Below are 18,451 nucleotides of genomic sequence, written 5' to 3'. Positions count from 1 at the left end.
TGTTCGGCGAAAGCATATCCCTTTAAAAAATGCACTATCTCAACCCGAGTTTCCACGTGCACCGCGCGCGCGGGCAACCGAGCACTACTCTTTTTATCAAGTAACAATGAAATCTCGGAGCCCGCGAGTGCTCTACGTCACGTGTATATATATCTGCGTGAATAATGCTCCGTCGCGAGATTTCTCTCTGTTGTAGTGTATTCGCGGAAGAATTGCGGTTACGTGGAGTGCATGCATTTGCGCGTTCACTAGCGAAGACACTGACGACAAATGGTCTCTGGCGCACACATCAGCCTCGTTGCGCATTTTCGTCGTTGCACTCACGGTCTCTGTCAGCCAATCAAAAGCTGATTGTCCATGCTCCTTAAGGACGAACCCCGCAAAATCCTGCGCTGTCCCGTGGGCACGGCTCTCGCGGCAATTGTTCGCAAACAAAGTTGAGATTTCAAGCGAAAAGCCGACATATCCGGAGGGATGAAGGGGGGGGGGGCGGAGGATCTCTCGTGGTATAACATCGCCACTCGTCATCTCGCGTTACAGACATCGCAGCTTCAATGCCACGATGGCAGCAGGGTCTAACGATCAATCAGCCACACGAGTATAAAGCAAACAGCAGCCACGGCAAACAACAGCGCCAAGGAACGCCTTGGTCTTAGCTTGGGTGAGCGTGTATGTATATCCCGGATCCCGTAAAAGTATAATGCAGAGTTTGGCTCGAAATGGCTCTCAGCTCAGCTCGGCAGCGTCCTCGCGGCGTCTCGGCGTCGCGGCTGTATCTCCGGAGATAAGCTCGATGTTCGGGAGCTCGTCAAGCTATCGCTGCCTCTTATCATGTCGTCGGCTTTGCCTCCCCCCTCCCTTTACCCGTCGAGCCGCAACCTTAATGTCCCACTCCCCTGCAAGTGATATCGATAGAGTGCATCTCTTGCTCGTGATTTACGCCTTGTGGTAGTGTGCAAGCGGAGTGTAGCCTAGCCGCGAACTGCTGCCTACTGTACTGGTGCGCGCGTGTGCTGAATAAATCAGCAGTCATATTTTCTTGACGACAAACATATGTACCGCACTGCTATTGCCGATCGCGCGCGCGCCAACGAAACTCGATAAACCAGTGTCTTACCTCAGTGTCTCAGCCTTATCAGAATTCAATATGCATGCATATATGCACGCGTTGCTCGGTAGCTCGAGGATTTCCATTTTTAGGAATACCTTCGTGCCGCAGTGCGACACCCATTCTTCAGTTTTTCTCTCAGCTCTTTTCAACGGTGTAACCTTTTTTCCCCTTGTCGCGCGCGCTCTCTCTCTCTCCTCTCTCTCCTTCTAGCAAGGAATGTGATTGAATTTCTCCCGTTCGGACAATCTCGCGTCGATTAGCCCCGTCCTGCGAAAGTGCCGGATGAATTTTTTTAATTGAAAATCAGCCGCTTGGAAGCGCGTACATACGTTTCTCTCGGTCTCTCTCTCTCTCTCTCTCTCTCTCCCTCTCTCTCTCTCGCTGTACGTGTGTGTACTCTGTTAAATTGGATTCTTGATGATTGCACCTTTTATTCCGAGCTCTCTGCCGACGTTGATATTTTTTTAACGAAATCGCGGACACAGGCTTGAATTTTTCTTTTTCCTTCCCGTATTTTTTTTTTTTTTTTTTTTCAATGTCGACGAGAACGAGAGCTTTACGATTTGAGAAAGTGGCGAACTTTGTTCTCCCCCACCCTGCACGCCTTTTTCCGCGCACAATTTGTGTCGCGCCAAATGAATGTTACGGACAAAAGTTTGCTTATTTTTTCGTCTGAAAGCTTGCGGCTTTGTATAGAAAACACTCTCTCTCTTTCTCCCTTACTACGGGCTAACGGTAAAGCTCCCTCATCGTGCAGTTTATTTTCCAAAAATTTCAGTTGGCTGAACGATTAATCCATTCATTTCAATTGCAAAGATTTTAACGCAGGATTTTCTTGACTCCACACAGTGTTTGTATCAAACATGTATTTTTGTGCAAATGAGCTTCATCTTCAAGAATCACGCCAACATCAATTAAATTCAATTGATAGATTTCTGATTAATATGCATAATATGTTTAATATGCACAATCAACGAAGACGCGTCTAGTTAATACACATCTTTATCACAGGAAAGAGCTTTGTTATGCATATTATTCGATATATGTGTGCGTGTGTGCGTGTCTCTGTGTGTCTGTGCCTTTGTGATTTCTATTTTTGTCATGAGGATAGTTGGTAAAACGCTATTATCGATTATTCCGTCAGGAGCCGGGTAATGCATAATTAACGTTTTGTGGAAGAAAATATGATACTCGAAAGCAGAGCTTGCACAATTCCTGGAAGTTGATTATTTCTGGGCGTCGGAGGCCGTAATTAGCACGCGCTTGCGTCCACGAAACGAGTTTTTGTAGGTGTAGGGCGACGATGACAGTACAAAGGTATAAAAAAAAAGCTCGGTCCTTTCACAATGAAGCATTGTTCTTCTGTCCTCGCTCCTTTCTTTTTTAGCTCCCGGAAAAAAGCGGTCAGCAGGCTTATTAGTTTTTACGAATCCGGCGTTCAACGATTGTCTCTGCTTTGCGCGCCCTCAAGCCAATTAAATAATTTATTCATTCGGAACGATTGCATCCTTACATCCTTCCGATAGCTTTCTCTCTCTTTCTCTCTCTCTCTCTTCTCTCTCTCTCTCTCTCTCTCTCTCTCTCTCTCTCTCTCCCTCTCTTTCATACACACACAAAGGATCGTACTCATGTTTGGTCACTGCAATAGGCGCAAATTCTTTTTATGCAATTCTTGAAATACTGATTTCGCCTGAAATTTTTTTATATGCTCGTAGAACATAGTTGATGCTGTTTTCTATAAAATTTATAATTTTCTTTTGCCTCGTTTGCGTATACAATTGGTTCTTTATTCCGCAGTCACTCAAGACTTGATATAGTACATATCATTCAAAAAGTTAGAAGCCAGTCTAGCAGTTCATTTCAGATCAGTCAGATTCAGTAAGGGAATATTGAATTTTTCAGTAAAAGAGGAACTCAATATCCGCGTGTTTCGAGTCCATCATAAAAATTCTCGAAAGAAGAAATTGGAAGTTCACACTTCAAATCCAAGCTCAATGAACGAAATATAGGAGCAGCAAAAAAAGAAATGGACAAAATATGGGCTATAGTGCGCCAACGGAAATAAGCAGCACGAGTACCGATGTGCAAATTTAGTTTAACCAGTTTTTCCCATTTGCCAAGAGCGTGACAGGCCGTGCCGCGCGGCTGCGTGGCGATGGTATATAGTAACGAAATTCCGTGATAGACTCGTCGTCGTCGTCGTTGTCGTCGTCGGAAAGTCGCTCGCAAGGAAATATATTCAACAGCGAGACATCAGCCGATCGATAAACACAACTGGCTCTCGCGCTCGTACGTGAGTCGAGGTCAAAAGTAGCGCTATGCTGTTGCCAGTAACGGAAATACTTTGAATGAGCTAAATAGGGGCGCAGAGCTCGAGTTTCGAACCGTGAAAACAAGACTGGTTGCCGGAGAGAAAGAGATAGTCGGAGTTCAACTCGTTCAGCTTGTTCACAGTTATAACTGTCTAAAGGATGTTTTTCCATTAGCCATGACTAGTTTGGTCGTAGTGCTATATGGATTGCAACGAGGGAAAGGCATGCTTGAACATTTTAATCAACCTAGTCTACGATTTAAAAAAATTCTTTGCACATCGAAAGAAAAGAAGGGATAACTGAAAAAGTTTCCTGTACGTATTTGCAAAAATGAATTTGCATTGAGTTTAGAAAATTGAATCATGAGAACTATTTGAAGGAAAAATGAAATCTTGCTTCTCTTACAATCCTCTTATAAAAATGAAGAACCTGATAAAGTAAAGCCAGTTTATTCGTGATCTGATTGGTTAAAAAATAGTTACATGATCAGCTGTTATATAATATTATATTTATCTATATATCGTGTAGATCAGATTTTCGTAGATGATTAATCGTTGGAGAAGTGTATCATTTCAGTTGGCATGAATTTAATATGAATCGATTAATTTAATCATGCTAAGTATCTCAAAATTAAAACCGGCTGATTATACCTTGATAGAAGAATTGATTTAACTTTGCTCTATCTGAAAGTTTAGTACCAACTAAAGTAGGCCAAAATAAAATATATAAATCAACAGATTATCGAGATAAAATATTGCACAAAGATTACAGCTTTATTCAGTTATATAAAATATTAAAATATTGTTTTACAAATTTACTAATTACAAGCTTGAACGTCTACCGAAGTATATCATTTACATTAAAAATATTATTTATCAATAAATAATATCATAGGCTATATCTCATATCCAATCATGAGAATATTTAACGTACATTAAATTTTCAATTTCACCAATAAAAGTGTTGACCCGTACTCGTAGAAAAGACAAAAAGGAAAAACGCGCGAAGTGTGCTAGATTTTACTGAAATTTACTTAAAATTTATTGAATAATGGTATTTCGTTTCTATCTTGGCTTTGATCGAGTTGTAAATACCAAATAATTTTTTAATTAGAAAATAACATGATAAATATTTTGTTGGTACTGCAGACAGTAATATTAAATTAATCAATAATTTAATAGGTGGTATAAGCCATTGCTACGACTTCTTTTTACAAACTGAACATGCATACAAGTTGAATAAACTCACTCGTCTCGCTATCAACAACGCTATACGGCTACTCTGAATTTTCGATTATTTTTATTCTTTTTTGTTTATTTCGCTCATGCCAGTCGAATTTCAGTAGCCAATTAAACTTGCATGTACAGTAATTTTAACTAATGTTTTCAGAGTTTGCTCGAAATTCAATTTCAATTGACCATACGTGTGCGCCTCATGCACCGCGCCCCGTATCCTAGTATACTCTGTGTGTATTCGCCCCTGAAGAGCTGCGTCGTTACGTCAAAATGAAATTTACACGAAATATTTTCATGGCGCGTAGAGCACGCTTATATAGAATCAAGTTGAGAGCCAAGTTCGGCTGCAGTAATGTAAAAAGAACGCCAGGCCGCGAATTTATTTTGAATAAGCCGAATAAAGTTTAAGTTCCTGGGGAGGATTCATCTTGCAGTATAGACAAGACTTTCGACCTTTAGAGATTCACTTTGATATTATAGGAACAGATCAACAGCAAATTTTCTACCAGAAAAATTTTAACCTCGGAAAACTTTTGGATAATAAAAGTTACCAATGGAAAGTTAGGATAAAATTTTACTGTGTGAAAATAATTTATTTCAGAAAGAACTTGAACCTTTTTAGTCGTTAAAAATTGGCTTGATATTTAAAGAAATTCTATGTATTCTAATTTCTCTTTTTATAATTTTTGAATGGTCCAATCTTTTCTAATAATGTGTTTTTTCCGATCATAAGGACTTGATCTCAGTTTTTATCATTGGTCATTAAATTACGGTAGACCTATTTCGTCAAAAATTATTAAAGATTTAAGAAGATTTCAGTTTTCAAATACACATTAAATATAGATATCTCCTTTAAGGGAACCAGCCGGTGTGTAATAGTAAAAATCGAACGTTTTGATTGTTAGCGTATAAAAGTCGTTCTAATAACGATACCATTATGAAACTTTTTACATATTAATTGACTCGATAGAAGCTTTCAATTTCTTTGTTACACAAGTACCAAAATCTTATGTAGTGGCCCTACAAAGTTTCTTTAATTATAACATCTTATTTTTTGACAAATTTGACTTTACCACGCCTTTCTAAACGTTGTTAGAGTGAATGTAAATCATTTTGAGAGGATACATAATCTTTATTAGGACTTCTACTATAGAATTAGTCAAGCCGATTTTCAAAAAAAATATTTTGTCATAGTTTTCAACTAGTTTTTTGAATTTTATGATGAAAAAACAATTTATAATTTTAGAAAAACTGGTTGACAAACATGAAAAAATAATTTTTTTGAAAATCGGCATCATTTATTCGATAGTGCAGATCCTAACGAAGATAATCAAACTTCCCAAAATAATTTCCGTTGATTCTATTGTTCAGAAAGGCTTGATAAAGTCCATTTTTCAAGAAATAAGATGCTACGATTAAGAGAACTTTCTAGGGCCTCTAAATAAGATTTTAATACTCGTGAGCAAGAAAATGAAAGCTCTTACCGAACCTATCAAGAAAAAAGTTTTCGTGACGATACCTTTATTAAAGCGATTTTTATATACTAACAGAGGAAACTTTTAATATTCACTATTTAACACCCGTTTGTCCCCTTAAGTTTTGAAAAAAATCTATGAGGTAAAATTAAAAGATGCGCGATTCTTTATTTTTACAAGGAATATTCTCTTAAAGTTTCATCAAAGATCTGGTAGATTTGATGGTCTTCTCGTCAGCGAATACTTTAGCGATTAAAAGATACAAAACTATCGTGGAAACTGGAACAGAATGAAAGTTATGTACCGAAGACCGCTATTTAGCTACTGATTTTATTATTTAGTAGGAATATCTGGCAACTATGTTATTTCTGATTTGCCGTTGAGATGAAATTCTAAGGAAACATCTAGACAACGAAATTGACGAATCAAATGATAACAATGAAAATAGAGAGAAAGGTATCTTCGTAAGTTAGTCATGTTCGTAAGTTAATAATGTGAATAATGCATCCGTGAAAGTTGATGCGTTGGAAGGCACAGCTAATGAAATATTAAGATGCGCAGCACGTCGTCGGCAGGATGAGCCCACTCGGACAAAAGATGCTCTGAAGAGGTAGACAAGCAATATGCAGCAGTGAGGGCAACATACGCTCTCGCAGTGCTTGGCCTAGATGCAACCCACTCAGGTACAGACCGTGCTCATTACGCCAAGTCGGCACACACTCCTAGCCGCGCGTTCACCGCGGAGCTCTGCCAGGTTCGGTGACTCTTTTCTTTCCTCTTTCATTTTTTTTTCTTTTCTTTTATCTTTCTCGTCCTATTTGCTCTGGCTCGCGATTATTATTTCGGCCAAGCGGCTGCGGATCATCCTATGCATATGCAAGAGTAGTTTACTTGCGGTAATCACCGTTCGCCAAAATTGCTGGGTTTTTGGACAATACATGCTTCCGAAGTAAGCTCCAGCTCGTTATCCCATTCACTCATAGCTTTATATTTTTAAATATAGATGCTATCAGAATAGCTACATGTAATATTGGGAAAATGGTCGCTTGTAAATTTCACAATTGGCTTAGATCAGCTAATTTATACTGCATCGCTTGCGATATAAATAGTTTTGCGTCCGAAGGATTATCGTTTCCTAATCCGATATTTAAGATATATAGATCGTTCGAAAATTTTGCATTGTCAATGAAATAATTTTGAGCCAGACGAAGAAAACATTTTGGATATTCGTCAAACAACTAATGAAATTTCTACTAGCACGCTCATTGAGAATTCTCGAAAATTCTACAGAAGTTTCGAGCTCAGATTTCTTAACTTTTTCTCCCAACTGCCCACCGAATTGCATTTTCGATAAATCCATTAAAGTTTCCAACTCTAAAAGAAAACCGAGCTCACATTACTGAGCACGCGCTTTAGCATGAAATAAGTACGATGAAGCGCTTTTCATATTTCAGTGCTAAACTCAAATTGAACAAGACCAGGCACAAGATAGGTACGCTTGATGTACCCAAAGTATAATACGAAAGTTCAAAATTGCCAGCTTATTTATAATCGAACACTCGAAGAGCTCCCAGAATATCAATGTTCAATTATGAAAACAAAGAAAGGTTCACTAAAAAAACGCAAATTTTGGTATAAAAACCAATCCATAAAAGTTGAAACCGCGAGAGGTCAAAGCTTTGCAGCTCTCTGAGAGCCCCACACTCGAAACTAGAAAATTTAACGCAAGGACGTCAACCGAGCGAGCGAAAGAGAGAGAGAGAGAGAGAGAGAGAGAGACGCAAACGTGTGTAAAGCGCAAAAAGCATCCCCTTGAAAACTCGACTGTGGACTGGGAGAGCTGTGAAGGGAGGCTTAGCAGTAAAGTACTGGTTGAGCTGAATCGAAAAGGCTGCCTGCGCGGCGCTCTCGTGAGTGCTTGGAGCTAGATGGAGGAAAAGCGTCGAAATTCGCCGATCACTTTGACTCGCCGCACAACGGCCGCACGGACAATGCAAGACGTGTGCGCTCAATCCGCAGAACTTGCCGCGAACTTTAGAGCCCGCGCACCACAAACCCAAGTTAGATCTAATGAAACTTGGGCGCAGAGACCGCTGCCATTGTCGGGATGCTACGGCGGAAATCAGTAATTCGCAGGGAAAACTCGAGTCTCGAGTGAGGGAGAGAGCGAGAGAGAACCTGTCGTAATTATAATTTAACCGGTAGATAGACATCTAGTGCGGCTTGCTTCGTGTAATTCATTCTTTTACGCTTTACATGCGATACATCGCGCAGAGAATAAACCGCGAGTACGCGCGGCCGAATTAATTAGCATCGCGGTATAAGCAGCCTCCCTTGCACACAGTCTCCTTCTTTCTCTTCCTCGCTCTTTCTCTCTTTTTTCTTTTGCGGGCTAACGCGAATAAAGCTACGATAATCCCCAGTGGACAGAAAAAAGGCGTGTCGCTGAGGGGGATGGCTTTAGCCAGGGATTCGCGCTTTAATTAGGGATCTGCCCCAGCAATAACCGTCTATTTGCCGAGATTATCCAGACTCTGCAGCCACAGCGAGAGAGAAGAGAGAGAGAGAGAGAGAGAGAAACTCGACGATGCGTGACTCGGCGGCGTATGAAAACGTCCACTGCATTTCCATTCTGGTCTCTAGCTTCGCTACGCTTCTGGCGAAATTGACAGCGATAATGCAGTTGCCGAATCAGGCGTGTTTGTTCGAAAAGGTCAATTCGCGATCAAGGTAGGCTGATTTTTTTCATGGCTCGTCTATATCTTTCGCTGGTGGAAACTAGAGACGCGCGCGCTCCGGCCGATCGGATTTCATCCGGACTAATTTTCTACTGCCGATCGTGATAACCTGCATACGACTTGGAATTGAATTGCCTTGGCCGGCGCGAGCAACACGTTGATTTATTTGCTTATGGCTGTCCGAACAAGAAAAAAGAAAGAAAAAATAGTGAAAAGGAAGCTCGACAAGGGAGGATAGAAGTAGCTAAACTTTGCCTGCAGAATTTGCCAAGAAAAACAGAAGGCGTCTCTGCGCTAATTTTGGTTACGTAAATATTTTATCATTTGTCTTTCTCACGGCGCTTCATCGAGTTAGAACTTGGAGTGCAATTTGAAAGTTTTCATTAGCGCAGCTAATTGAGAGTGATGCAATTTCGCTACACTCTTCATAACTTTTTCAATTCAACTTTGTATGAAAATGTGTTCGATGCGTATTCTTTTTAGCTGCTAGGCCATCATCAAAGAGCGCTCACGAGCACGTCCTTGAGCTGTTCAACGATAAGTTTTCCTTCCAATTGACCTCGGAAAACTCGATCTGTAAATATGGCTTCCATAAAGCTCGTGATTCGCGTCGCCTGTTGTCGCCCGCTTAATATAGGATGCCGAAGAAAAAGTTCATGGCGTATTCTATTTGTAAATCGGAACGCATACAAAATTAACCGAACCTCTCTTAGCAGGGAAAATTCACTTGATGGAGTTTGACAGCTCGAGCTTAAATCAGACCTCGAGTTCATTCTTGTTCACACAAGATCGAATTCCAAGAACAGAGTTGTATGCAAGTTCGGAAGTATGCGGATGGATACACGGCTTTATATATACTTTCGCCGACGGAATTTCTCGCAATGGCTTTCTATGTTTATGCGTCGGTCGGCGGCAAGGTTATTGTACGGGTTTCAATGGGACGTGCGCAGAAAGAGTCGAAATTCCACTGTTGTTATCTGCGATTGCGGACTGAGGCGGACTGCAACTATTTCCCACATTCAAGGCCCGCGCATCCATACTTTATTTCCTCGGCTTTTCCATTTTGGATTCAGCTTCTCTCGCTCTCCATTGTTTCAATTGTCTTTTTTTCAGCCGTACTCGTATCTTTCTATGAAAATTAGTTTTTATTTGTTCACCGTGAAATTTATATTTGCTGAAAAGCAAAGCATTGTAATTTCACAAAAATTTTTTTTATTTTTTTTTTCAAGCACGTGAATTACGAAACGTTGCATTGTCAAATTCAGTCTATGCACATCGGTTGCGACTGAAAAAAAGGCTTGAAAGTATTTGCTTGAAAACTGCATTACAATCAATAAAAAAAAATCGCTCTGCACGCTGCGCTCCAACTTTACCTCGATGCAATATTACGAACTAGTATATATAGAGTCTTCGGATCATTTCAAAATTTACGATTGACAGACCGAGAGGAGAGACGAACGAAGCGACAGCGAATCCAGTGCAGCGTCGGAGCCGATAAAAGTGATTTCTCGAAGGCGGCAACGTTAGAGAAATAACTTTATAAATAGCCAATCCAACGGGCCAAGCACGATCGACCTAATCCTTTTCCCTCAATGTTTCTCTCTATCTCTATTGCTGCCCATTATTTACCGCGCGAATTGGTGGCCTCGAACTGCTGACAAAGCGCTTCACGTGAGTTCGGTAAATCATTAAACAATGGCGAGAAATCTGCTTCAAATAAAAAGTGTCAAATGAATTTCAATCGATCACGCGGAATTAGCTGCGGCCAATTAGTTCTGTTTACGCGGGCCGCGAGCGAATGAACAAGGAAACGAGCAAACGAGAACGGAACAGAGAAAGGAGAGAAGAAAAAAAAACACGACGAACGCGCTGGAGCTCACGTGTGTCCGCAAACTGCCGCGTCGTGACGACACTGTATAAAGCTGCAAGCTCGCCCTCCCTCCCGGAGAGGGAGGACACTCGCTTGCGGTCAGTGCGATTGCAAGCGCGCTCCGACTATAATCAGATATGAGATTTTCTCTGTCTTCGTTTACGCGTACGACACGTTACTTATCTTCGCGCGCTTTATAAGCCAAATCTTAATAAGTGCCGACTAACTCGCTCGAGTGATTTTCTCTTTTACGAATTCTTGTACAAATTGAAAATGTGCGAGTATACGTTTCACTGTTGAACGCATCATTATTGAATCGCTGTTACTTTAAGAATCAACTTTACTATTACCTTAAGCCAGATGTAAGTTATTCTCGGTATACGATTACCATCAACATAATGTCTTTTACTTTATGACCGACATTATCATTAATTTTTTATGTTATTAGTAACAAAATTTTACGATACTTTATATCGTATCTATGCTGAATGATTATCTGGAGAAAACGCAGAAAAATCAATTATCTGTGCCTTGTGTAATAGTATTTTTGAATAAAAGCATCTCTATGAATGTTATTAGATATTGCAAAATAATACAAATTAATTTAATTATCAAAGAATTAGTGTTTGACTTTTTAGCATTAATATAAATAAATATTAAGAAATAAAGTAAACAATACTTCTTAAAATTACAAGAAAGGCCATAACGATCGCAAAACTTGGGATCCAAAACTCCATTGAGTCCATCGGGGCAATACAATAAATCAAAGTATTCCATAAGAGGACACTAAAACAAAGAAAGCAAGGCCAGCACAGAGTTCTTACTGCAGAATAATTTTTTGCTCGCGCATGCAGAGGAAAGACTAGCAGCAACAATACTAGAAATAAAAAGAAGATGAGGAGGTGGGGAGAGGAGGCGGGCGAGAGCATTTGGACGCCAGCTAGTATTTGCCCCAAGCGAGCCGTAGCCTGTAAAACAAAGATCGTTCGTGACTCGCTCGTAAAGCAGAGAGGGAGAGCGAACAGTAGGCAGCAAGCGGGTAAAACAGCAGTGGAGCGCAAAAAGAGTCGTCGACGCCGTCGGGGGAAATAGACGAGCGTAGCAAATCCAATAACTATCGGCAGCAGCTCTATAGAAGAGCCGAGAAAGAAAAAAAAAGAAAAAAATTGGAATAAAACGATTGACTGGCAAACGACACTTGTCGGCGTGCGCGCCCGCACGCGCACACACGTGCAGTTGCACACAAGAAGTGCTTACCTGCGCGGCCCCTCGACAAAAGCCTCGTTATTCAAACTTTTTGGAGATCGTGTCTTTTCCAGTGAAGCGGGGCGAGCGAGCGACGACTCATCGATTGCACTGTCGCTGCGTGTACACACTCTGCCTCGACATCGCGATAGCGCGCAACGTTGTAACGATTGAGCGCATTGTCATCGCACAATACCTCTCAGCGGCCTCGCAAACAATGCCGCGGATTTTAGACAATCGGCCGTCGATCGAAACTGTTTCCACTGCTCCCCCCCCTCACCGTATCTATCTCTCTCTCTCTCTCTCTCTATGCCGAGCTTTTGTTATATAGCTAGAGGATCGTTCATAAATGCCGCGCGAATGGCAATCGCTAACGTAAGCTGCAGTTCGCGCTCGCCCCTCCTCTCCGGCTCGTAATTGATCGGCCTTGCTTACAGTGTTATCAAATGTCCGAATTGTCCGCAAGCATCAACGGCTGGTCAATGTTTAAGCATCGTGCGCTGTTAATGTTTAATGGGCTTTATACGAACTCATCTGCTTCGCTTGGCCTTCTGTACCGACGAAATCGCCTACCTAGCTCTCGTGAAATTGCGCGTAACGCAAGTGAACGGCAATGATTTGCTGATCTCTAATTTGGCGACGCGAAAAACGCGAGGGACCGTTCCAAAGCTTGGATTTACGTTTGATCAAATCGCGGCTTGGACGCGTCTATCGCAGACGCGCTGAAACAGTCGAGTATTTGGGTGAACAAGTTAAATTCAAAAAAAAAAAAGAAAAAATGCTACGCGCTCAAACGTGAAAGCTCTGTCTTATCTGAAAAGTTTAAAGTGAATTTTCCAAAGACTACTTCATATTCGATCGGGCGTACGTCGCTTACGCTGGATCTTACAATGTCCTACGTAATAGGCAATTACCGAGGCCGCGGACGTGTATCCAATATAAAAAGCAGACATGGCTTAGGCGGCGGCCAATTCAATTACTAGGTCCACTACCAACGCCGCCGTCGACGCCATCGACGCCGCTGTGCCACGCTCGTCGTCGTCGTCGTCGTCGTCGTTGCAAGCTTCTATCGTCTTTCTCGGTAATTCGATAATCGAGGCCGTATTGTAAGTCGTAAAATTTATATCGTACCTCGAGCTAATGTGTCAAAGGGGTGGATAGGCGAAAAGCTGCTTCTCATCGAATTAGCGCTCGAACTTTGCGAACGCCAGGTGCTTTTCTTGGTAACACATTGCCCTCTTGATTTTTTCCAGCTTCTAGTGAAATATACTTTACTTTCCAGTTGACCTTTTTAAAAACGTTCACTGTCTCTGTAAGCTGATTATATGGGTATTATAGTTGGAAAATATGGAAGGAGAGAGTTAGAGAGAAAGAAAAGACTTACGCTGGACAAACTTCATTTTAAAGCTTTGGAACAATTTTGTTTGCTTTGTGTGCAATGCCAATTTGCATTCAAAACATGTTTCTACGCAGCTTTATGCTTCGAAGAATACGCACAAAGGTGGATTGTGGATTGTGAAATGTCAGGTTTGCATTGAACTGTACATGTAATTGAAAAATAAAACAATATACTAAATTTGACTCTGTAAAAATAATTTCCGTTGCCCGGAAAGCACTGTAAAAGTAAAAAGGAAATATGTACAAAGTTATGTCGTACAAATTTTTTACCAAATGATTCTTTTGCGTGAACAGGTCTCTTCATTTGCAAAAAGTTGAAAGAATTTTAATTGAAAGCGCATGGGTGGAATGAAATAATTTGATATAGATACGCATACATATATGAACATTTGAAAACAGAGCTTTCAGGGATGCGCGGCGCCCTCTGCTGCTGACAATGTGAAGATGGCGAGAAGAGAGCTTTACCAGTCGAGTGCAAGCAGAAAACTGATAGCGGTAAAGTTACCTTCGGTAAGTTCAATGAACCAACTGGGAAACTGGGAGGGGCTGAGCTTACTAAAATATTTACAGCTGGCGCTAGCTTTGAAAAATGTATAGTTGTCAGTAGGGTCAGATTGTAGATAGTCTTATAAAATGCTGACTTTTCTTCATTATTTTTTACGAGACTATAAAGTTGGATTGCTATCGAAAGAATTAACGCTTGCCAAGTCCATTTCTTACGTCCGCTAAATTACTAAAAGTTTCATTCATCACGATAGTTGATCGGATAAAATTATTCTTGGATGCAAACACGCGTGTCAAGACGTGACGAGAGCTCGCTGAGGTCCGATTGTACGTGACGACTCGGTCAACTGAATCCACCCATATATGCGCTCGATAAATATTCGTTCACGTAGTTTGGCATTTCGGAGCGCGCCGCCGCACGACGAGGGGACAAACTCACTCCCGATCCTCTCAACGTCACACCTTGCGTTAACCGAGTTACTCTCACCGCGAAATGGAATGTTTACTCGGGAAATTCGCCCTCGCGTATTCCGTTGCGTTTGGTTTTTCAATAGTTTGCGAGCTTTGCTTCTTTGTTATAACTTCGCCTTGAATTGCAAGTAACGGGCGTTAAGTTATTGAGTAACTCGACATTCAACGTCGGAATATCATGAAGCAAAGTATCGTTCTTTTCTTAGGTAGATTTTATTGCAAGGCGGCCCCTCCCCCCTCTCTGTCGCTTTCTCAGGACAAAGTTAATGCGGTAGCATCAAGGGCTCTGATTTATAAGCTTACTTTCTTCAATTTTCCATTCGGAGAAAAAACGTGCAACAAGGAAAAGGCAATTAAACGAGAAGCGGACATTAAAAAAAGGTTGGTTATTATTTCTTTCCTATTTTTGCTATTCTCCTTTTGTCCTTCTCTTTCTCCGGCTGTATTCCATTGGGCTCTCAATTTAATACGTGGCCCGGTTACGCGACAGCGACGAGGTTTTCATTGTGAGTAACTGGTGTAGATCCTTTATATAAATGAATTATAGAGCCGGCACGTTCAGCGATTCTACCGTAATCTTCGGATTACAAGCCAGCGCTGCTCGTCGCATCTCGTCGTCTTCGTCCCCGAAAAGAAAGCTGCGCAAAAGCAGTTGCAGCGCTATACGTCACACTGCCATCCGTTCGCTATTTTTCCGCGTATGCTAGCAGGATTCGTTTTTTCAGTATTTATTGGTTCTGCGCTCAATGTAGCTTAATGCACGGCTATATTGCCAAGTATAAGCCGCTGTACGATTTGTCGGCTAATTGAGCTGGATATATATATATCAGTCGATAACTAGTTGTTTTCCCATTATTTTAAAGCTTGCCGATATTACTTTTTCAACATTGTCGCATTCTATTCGTTGCATGCTCTCAAATGGATTCGATTAAAATTGCTTTCATTTTCACGGATAGGTTTTTTTCATAACATCAAAGTGAGAGGGATTGGAAACTTTTCATTTAAAGTGATATTATCTGTCTGTCATTTTACGTTTTTTTCATAATAGTAGATAGACTGGTGCGTTTAAATTGATTTCAAACTATAAATAATAAAATATGAAGGTCTCAATAAATATTCCATATGAAGGAGTTATAAATCTGAATAATTAGAAATATATTTTTACCGAGTTAAATTATCAGCCAGCCTACATCGAAAAATAATTGAAGTAGCCATATGACTTTCTTAATGTACAAGTAAACGCGAAATGAAAGACTGCTGTTTTGGTAAAGTCTTGAAAAATGTACAAAACTCAGTCAGCTTGAAAGAGTGATAATTTCAAAGATGATAACTCGTACAAATGCAGATTTACTTGACGACGACATCGACTTTAGAGGCTTTGCCATTACACTTTCACGGTCTTATCGCGTCAAAACGAAAAGAAAATATCAGTTGCACAACGAAACGAAAGAGTTGGCTCTTCTCCTTCTGCCTCTCGCTCACGATCGAGTACGTTTTGCTCGTGCCGCGGCAGCCCTTCTTTTGTGCCGAGACATAAAGCCGCACACCCCATTTACTCGCCGTCTCCTTTTCCTGCAAGCGCGCGTTGCACTATGTAAACGCGACGTCGTCTTTTATTATTATTATTATTATTATTATTATTATTATTATTATTATTATTATTATTATTATTATTATTATTATTTGTTCACAATCGCCACCTGCATGCGTTCGCGCAATATCTTTCTGCGTGAATTTTCAATTTTCCCGAGAGAGGCTCGTTCGAAGCGCAATTGTAATTGTATGCTGTGCATTTCATCCGTCGTGCATGTGCGTGCAGCCCGTGCTCACGATGAGCGGATAACTCCCTCTCTCTGAAATTGAAGTGGAAGGCTTGGATTTTTTTTTACGCTCACTTGGAAGAAAATATTTTAATTAATGCCCAAGCCCGGCTCATTGAAACAGAGAACAAAGAACTTGCAAGCTTTTATTTGGGCATTCTTTCCAATGGAATGTGACTTAAAATCTGCTTACACTTGTCGGAGCTTTCGTTCAAGTTTTTGTCTGATTTTAATCAGATTTCGCAAATGAAAAAAATGTAATGCTACTTTTGCTAAGTGATCATCTTTAAAATTGCGCATCGATAGTCTGCGAAAGTCTTTCAAGATTATAAGATAATCTTTTAAAAAGTCTCCATTGTATTTTACTGCATTGTTTCATGTTAGAAATGAAAATGGCTCATTTAAGAAAAAAGGCTTTATTGATTTTACACTTTATTTTTTAGCTTTTGAAAAGAATAATATAAAATATTGCAGCTTGCTTTGAAATGACTTCATCGATTAAGTGTTCACAAGAATTTTCGGGCAACAGCATCACTTTGCAAAATTTGTTTCATTGAATCTTCAATAACCTCGACCGATGGCGGTTCACCAACAATTGAAAAATTTGCAATGAGCGCATCGCCAATAGTATGGCGTGGACGTAATTCATCGGTCCAGCAGGACAATTGAAATTCTCCCCTTTTTCCCTTCACGATCGAGGGACAAAAAGCTGCTTCGCATCGCTTTCATCTCCGCAAATAAATATTAATCGTTCGTTTTATAAAACCGGGGAATTCGCTGGACGCATTGTTCTATCCCCCGCGCAATAATGCCACGCGTGTGGTTTGTGCGCGTCCCGTTTTTTTTCTTTTTTCTTTTTCTGATTTAGCGAAAAAAATTTCGTTCTACAATCGTGCGCGAACCAGCATTAACGCTCTTTGATGTATCTCTCCCTCTTTTCAATCTCGTCGCGCGACCCGCTCTTTTCTCCCTTTTATCGCACAACAGCCTGTCGCCTCCTCCCTCTCTGTCTGTCTGCCTGTCTGTCTCTCTCTCTCTCTCTCTCTCTCTCTCTCTCTCTCTCTCTCTCTCTCTCTCTCTCTCTTCTCAGGAGAGTAGCTATCCGACAGACAGAGAATGGATTCATTTCGAACAAGATTATACAAGTCCCCGAGCTTTTAGACTGCTAGGTTTTTCTTACGCCCAGGAAGACAACTTTAACCAGAGAACTGAAATCAATCGTGCCGCTTTTGCTCGGTCTCCCGTGTAATTGATACATTTGGAAAACAAAAAAAATCTGAGCAGCTTATTTTTCATTACATCTAGAATCGAGCAATCGACGAGAAAACAGTTCGCAGGTGGCATCTTCTGATACAGCCAGGCCTCAAGTATTCTCTAGTACTTTCCCTCTTGAATCTAATACAATTGTAAGAGTTCTCGTGTGTGCAACTGTTCTCTCTCTTTCGCTCGTAGTGGCCATTATGGGAAGGCCCCAGTTTCGAGCGCACTCTGCCATATTAATGGTTATTCGCGCGGAATGCGCCGCTCCTTCCGCCGCCGCGTTGCTGGCTAATGTCGCGATGAAAGCTTCGGGCGGGCAACGGCGCGCACACTCCATGAGCTTCGTAACGCGACGGATTATCTTCACTGCGCCTCTTCCCGGCCTGCTCTAGTCTTCCCGTTTTTATGGCGCTTCTTCGCTAACTTCTCCTTTCCCAGTTACGATTTTACGAATTAAATACTCCAAAGTTTTGTTCACTTGGTCTCAGAGTTGCGCGCCGATTCAGCAGGCTAGAGGCGGGTTCCATAGGCTTTAGCAGGACAAAAGAAATGTTTTCTAATTAAAAAAGATTCGAGTTTTTGTTTCGCTGCAGCTGCTCGAACATTGGAAATGTCGAGGTACAGGTAGAAGACATTGAACAAGAAAGAACAAAAAAAGACTAGGAGCCTCGGGTTGCGTTGAATTTCCAACAGCAGTAACGCCTGAAAGTCAAACTGAACAAAGGCCTTTCAAAGTCTTGTGCTTTAGCGTAAATGCATTTGATCAATTCGTGCAGGTCGAAAAGTTCATTTAAGACTCGTGTGATGTACAACTAGAAAGCGTAGGCTATAGCGTACGCGAGGATAGAGCTGTATAGTTAAAACGTTCTACTTGCGCTTCTCGACGGACGAAGCTCTAAGAATTAATTATAGCCCTGATGCTGCTGCCGCGGCAGCAGGTCCCCTTTGTCGGTGTAATTACATCGCGTACGTGTTACGTATTTTGCTTTGCCGTAATAGCAGGAACTTGTGC

The sequence above is a fragment of the Phymastichus coffea genome, unplaced genomic scaffold (assembly GCF_024137745.1).
Source record: "Phymastichus coffea isolate CEN01 unplaced genomic scaffold, Cenicafe_Pcof_1.1 PCOF00043, whole genome shotgun sequence".
NCBI classification, from domain to species: Eukaryota; Metazoa; Arthropoda; class Insecta; order Hymenoptera; family Eulophidae; genus Phymastichus; species Phymastichus coffea.
This window is presented reverse-complemented; position numbering follows the sequence as displayed.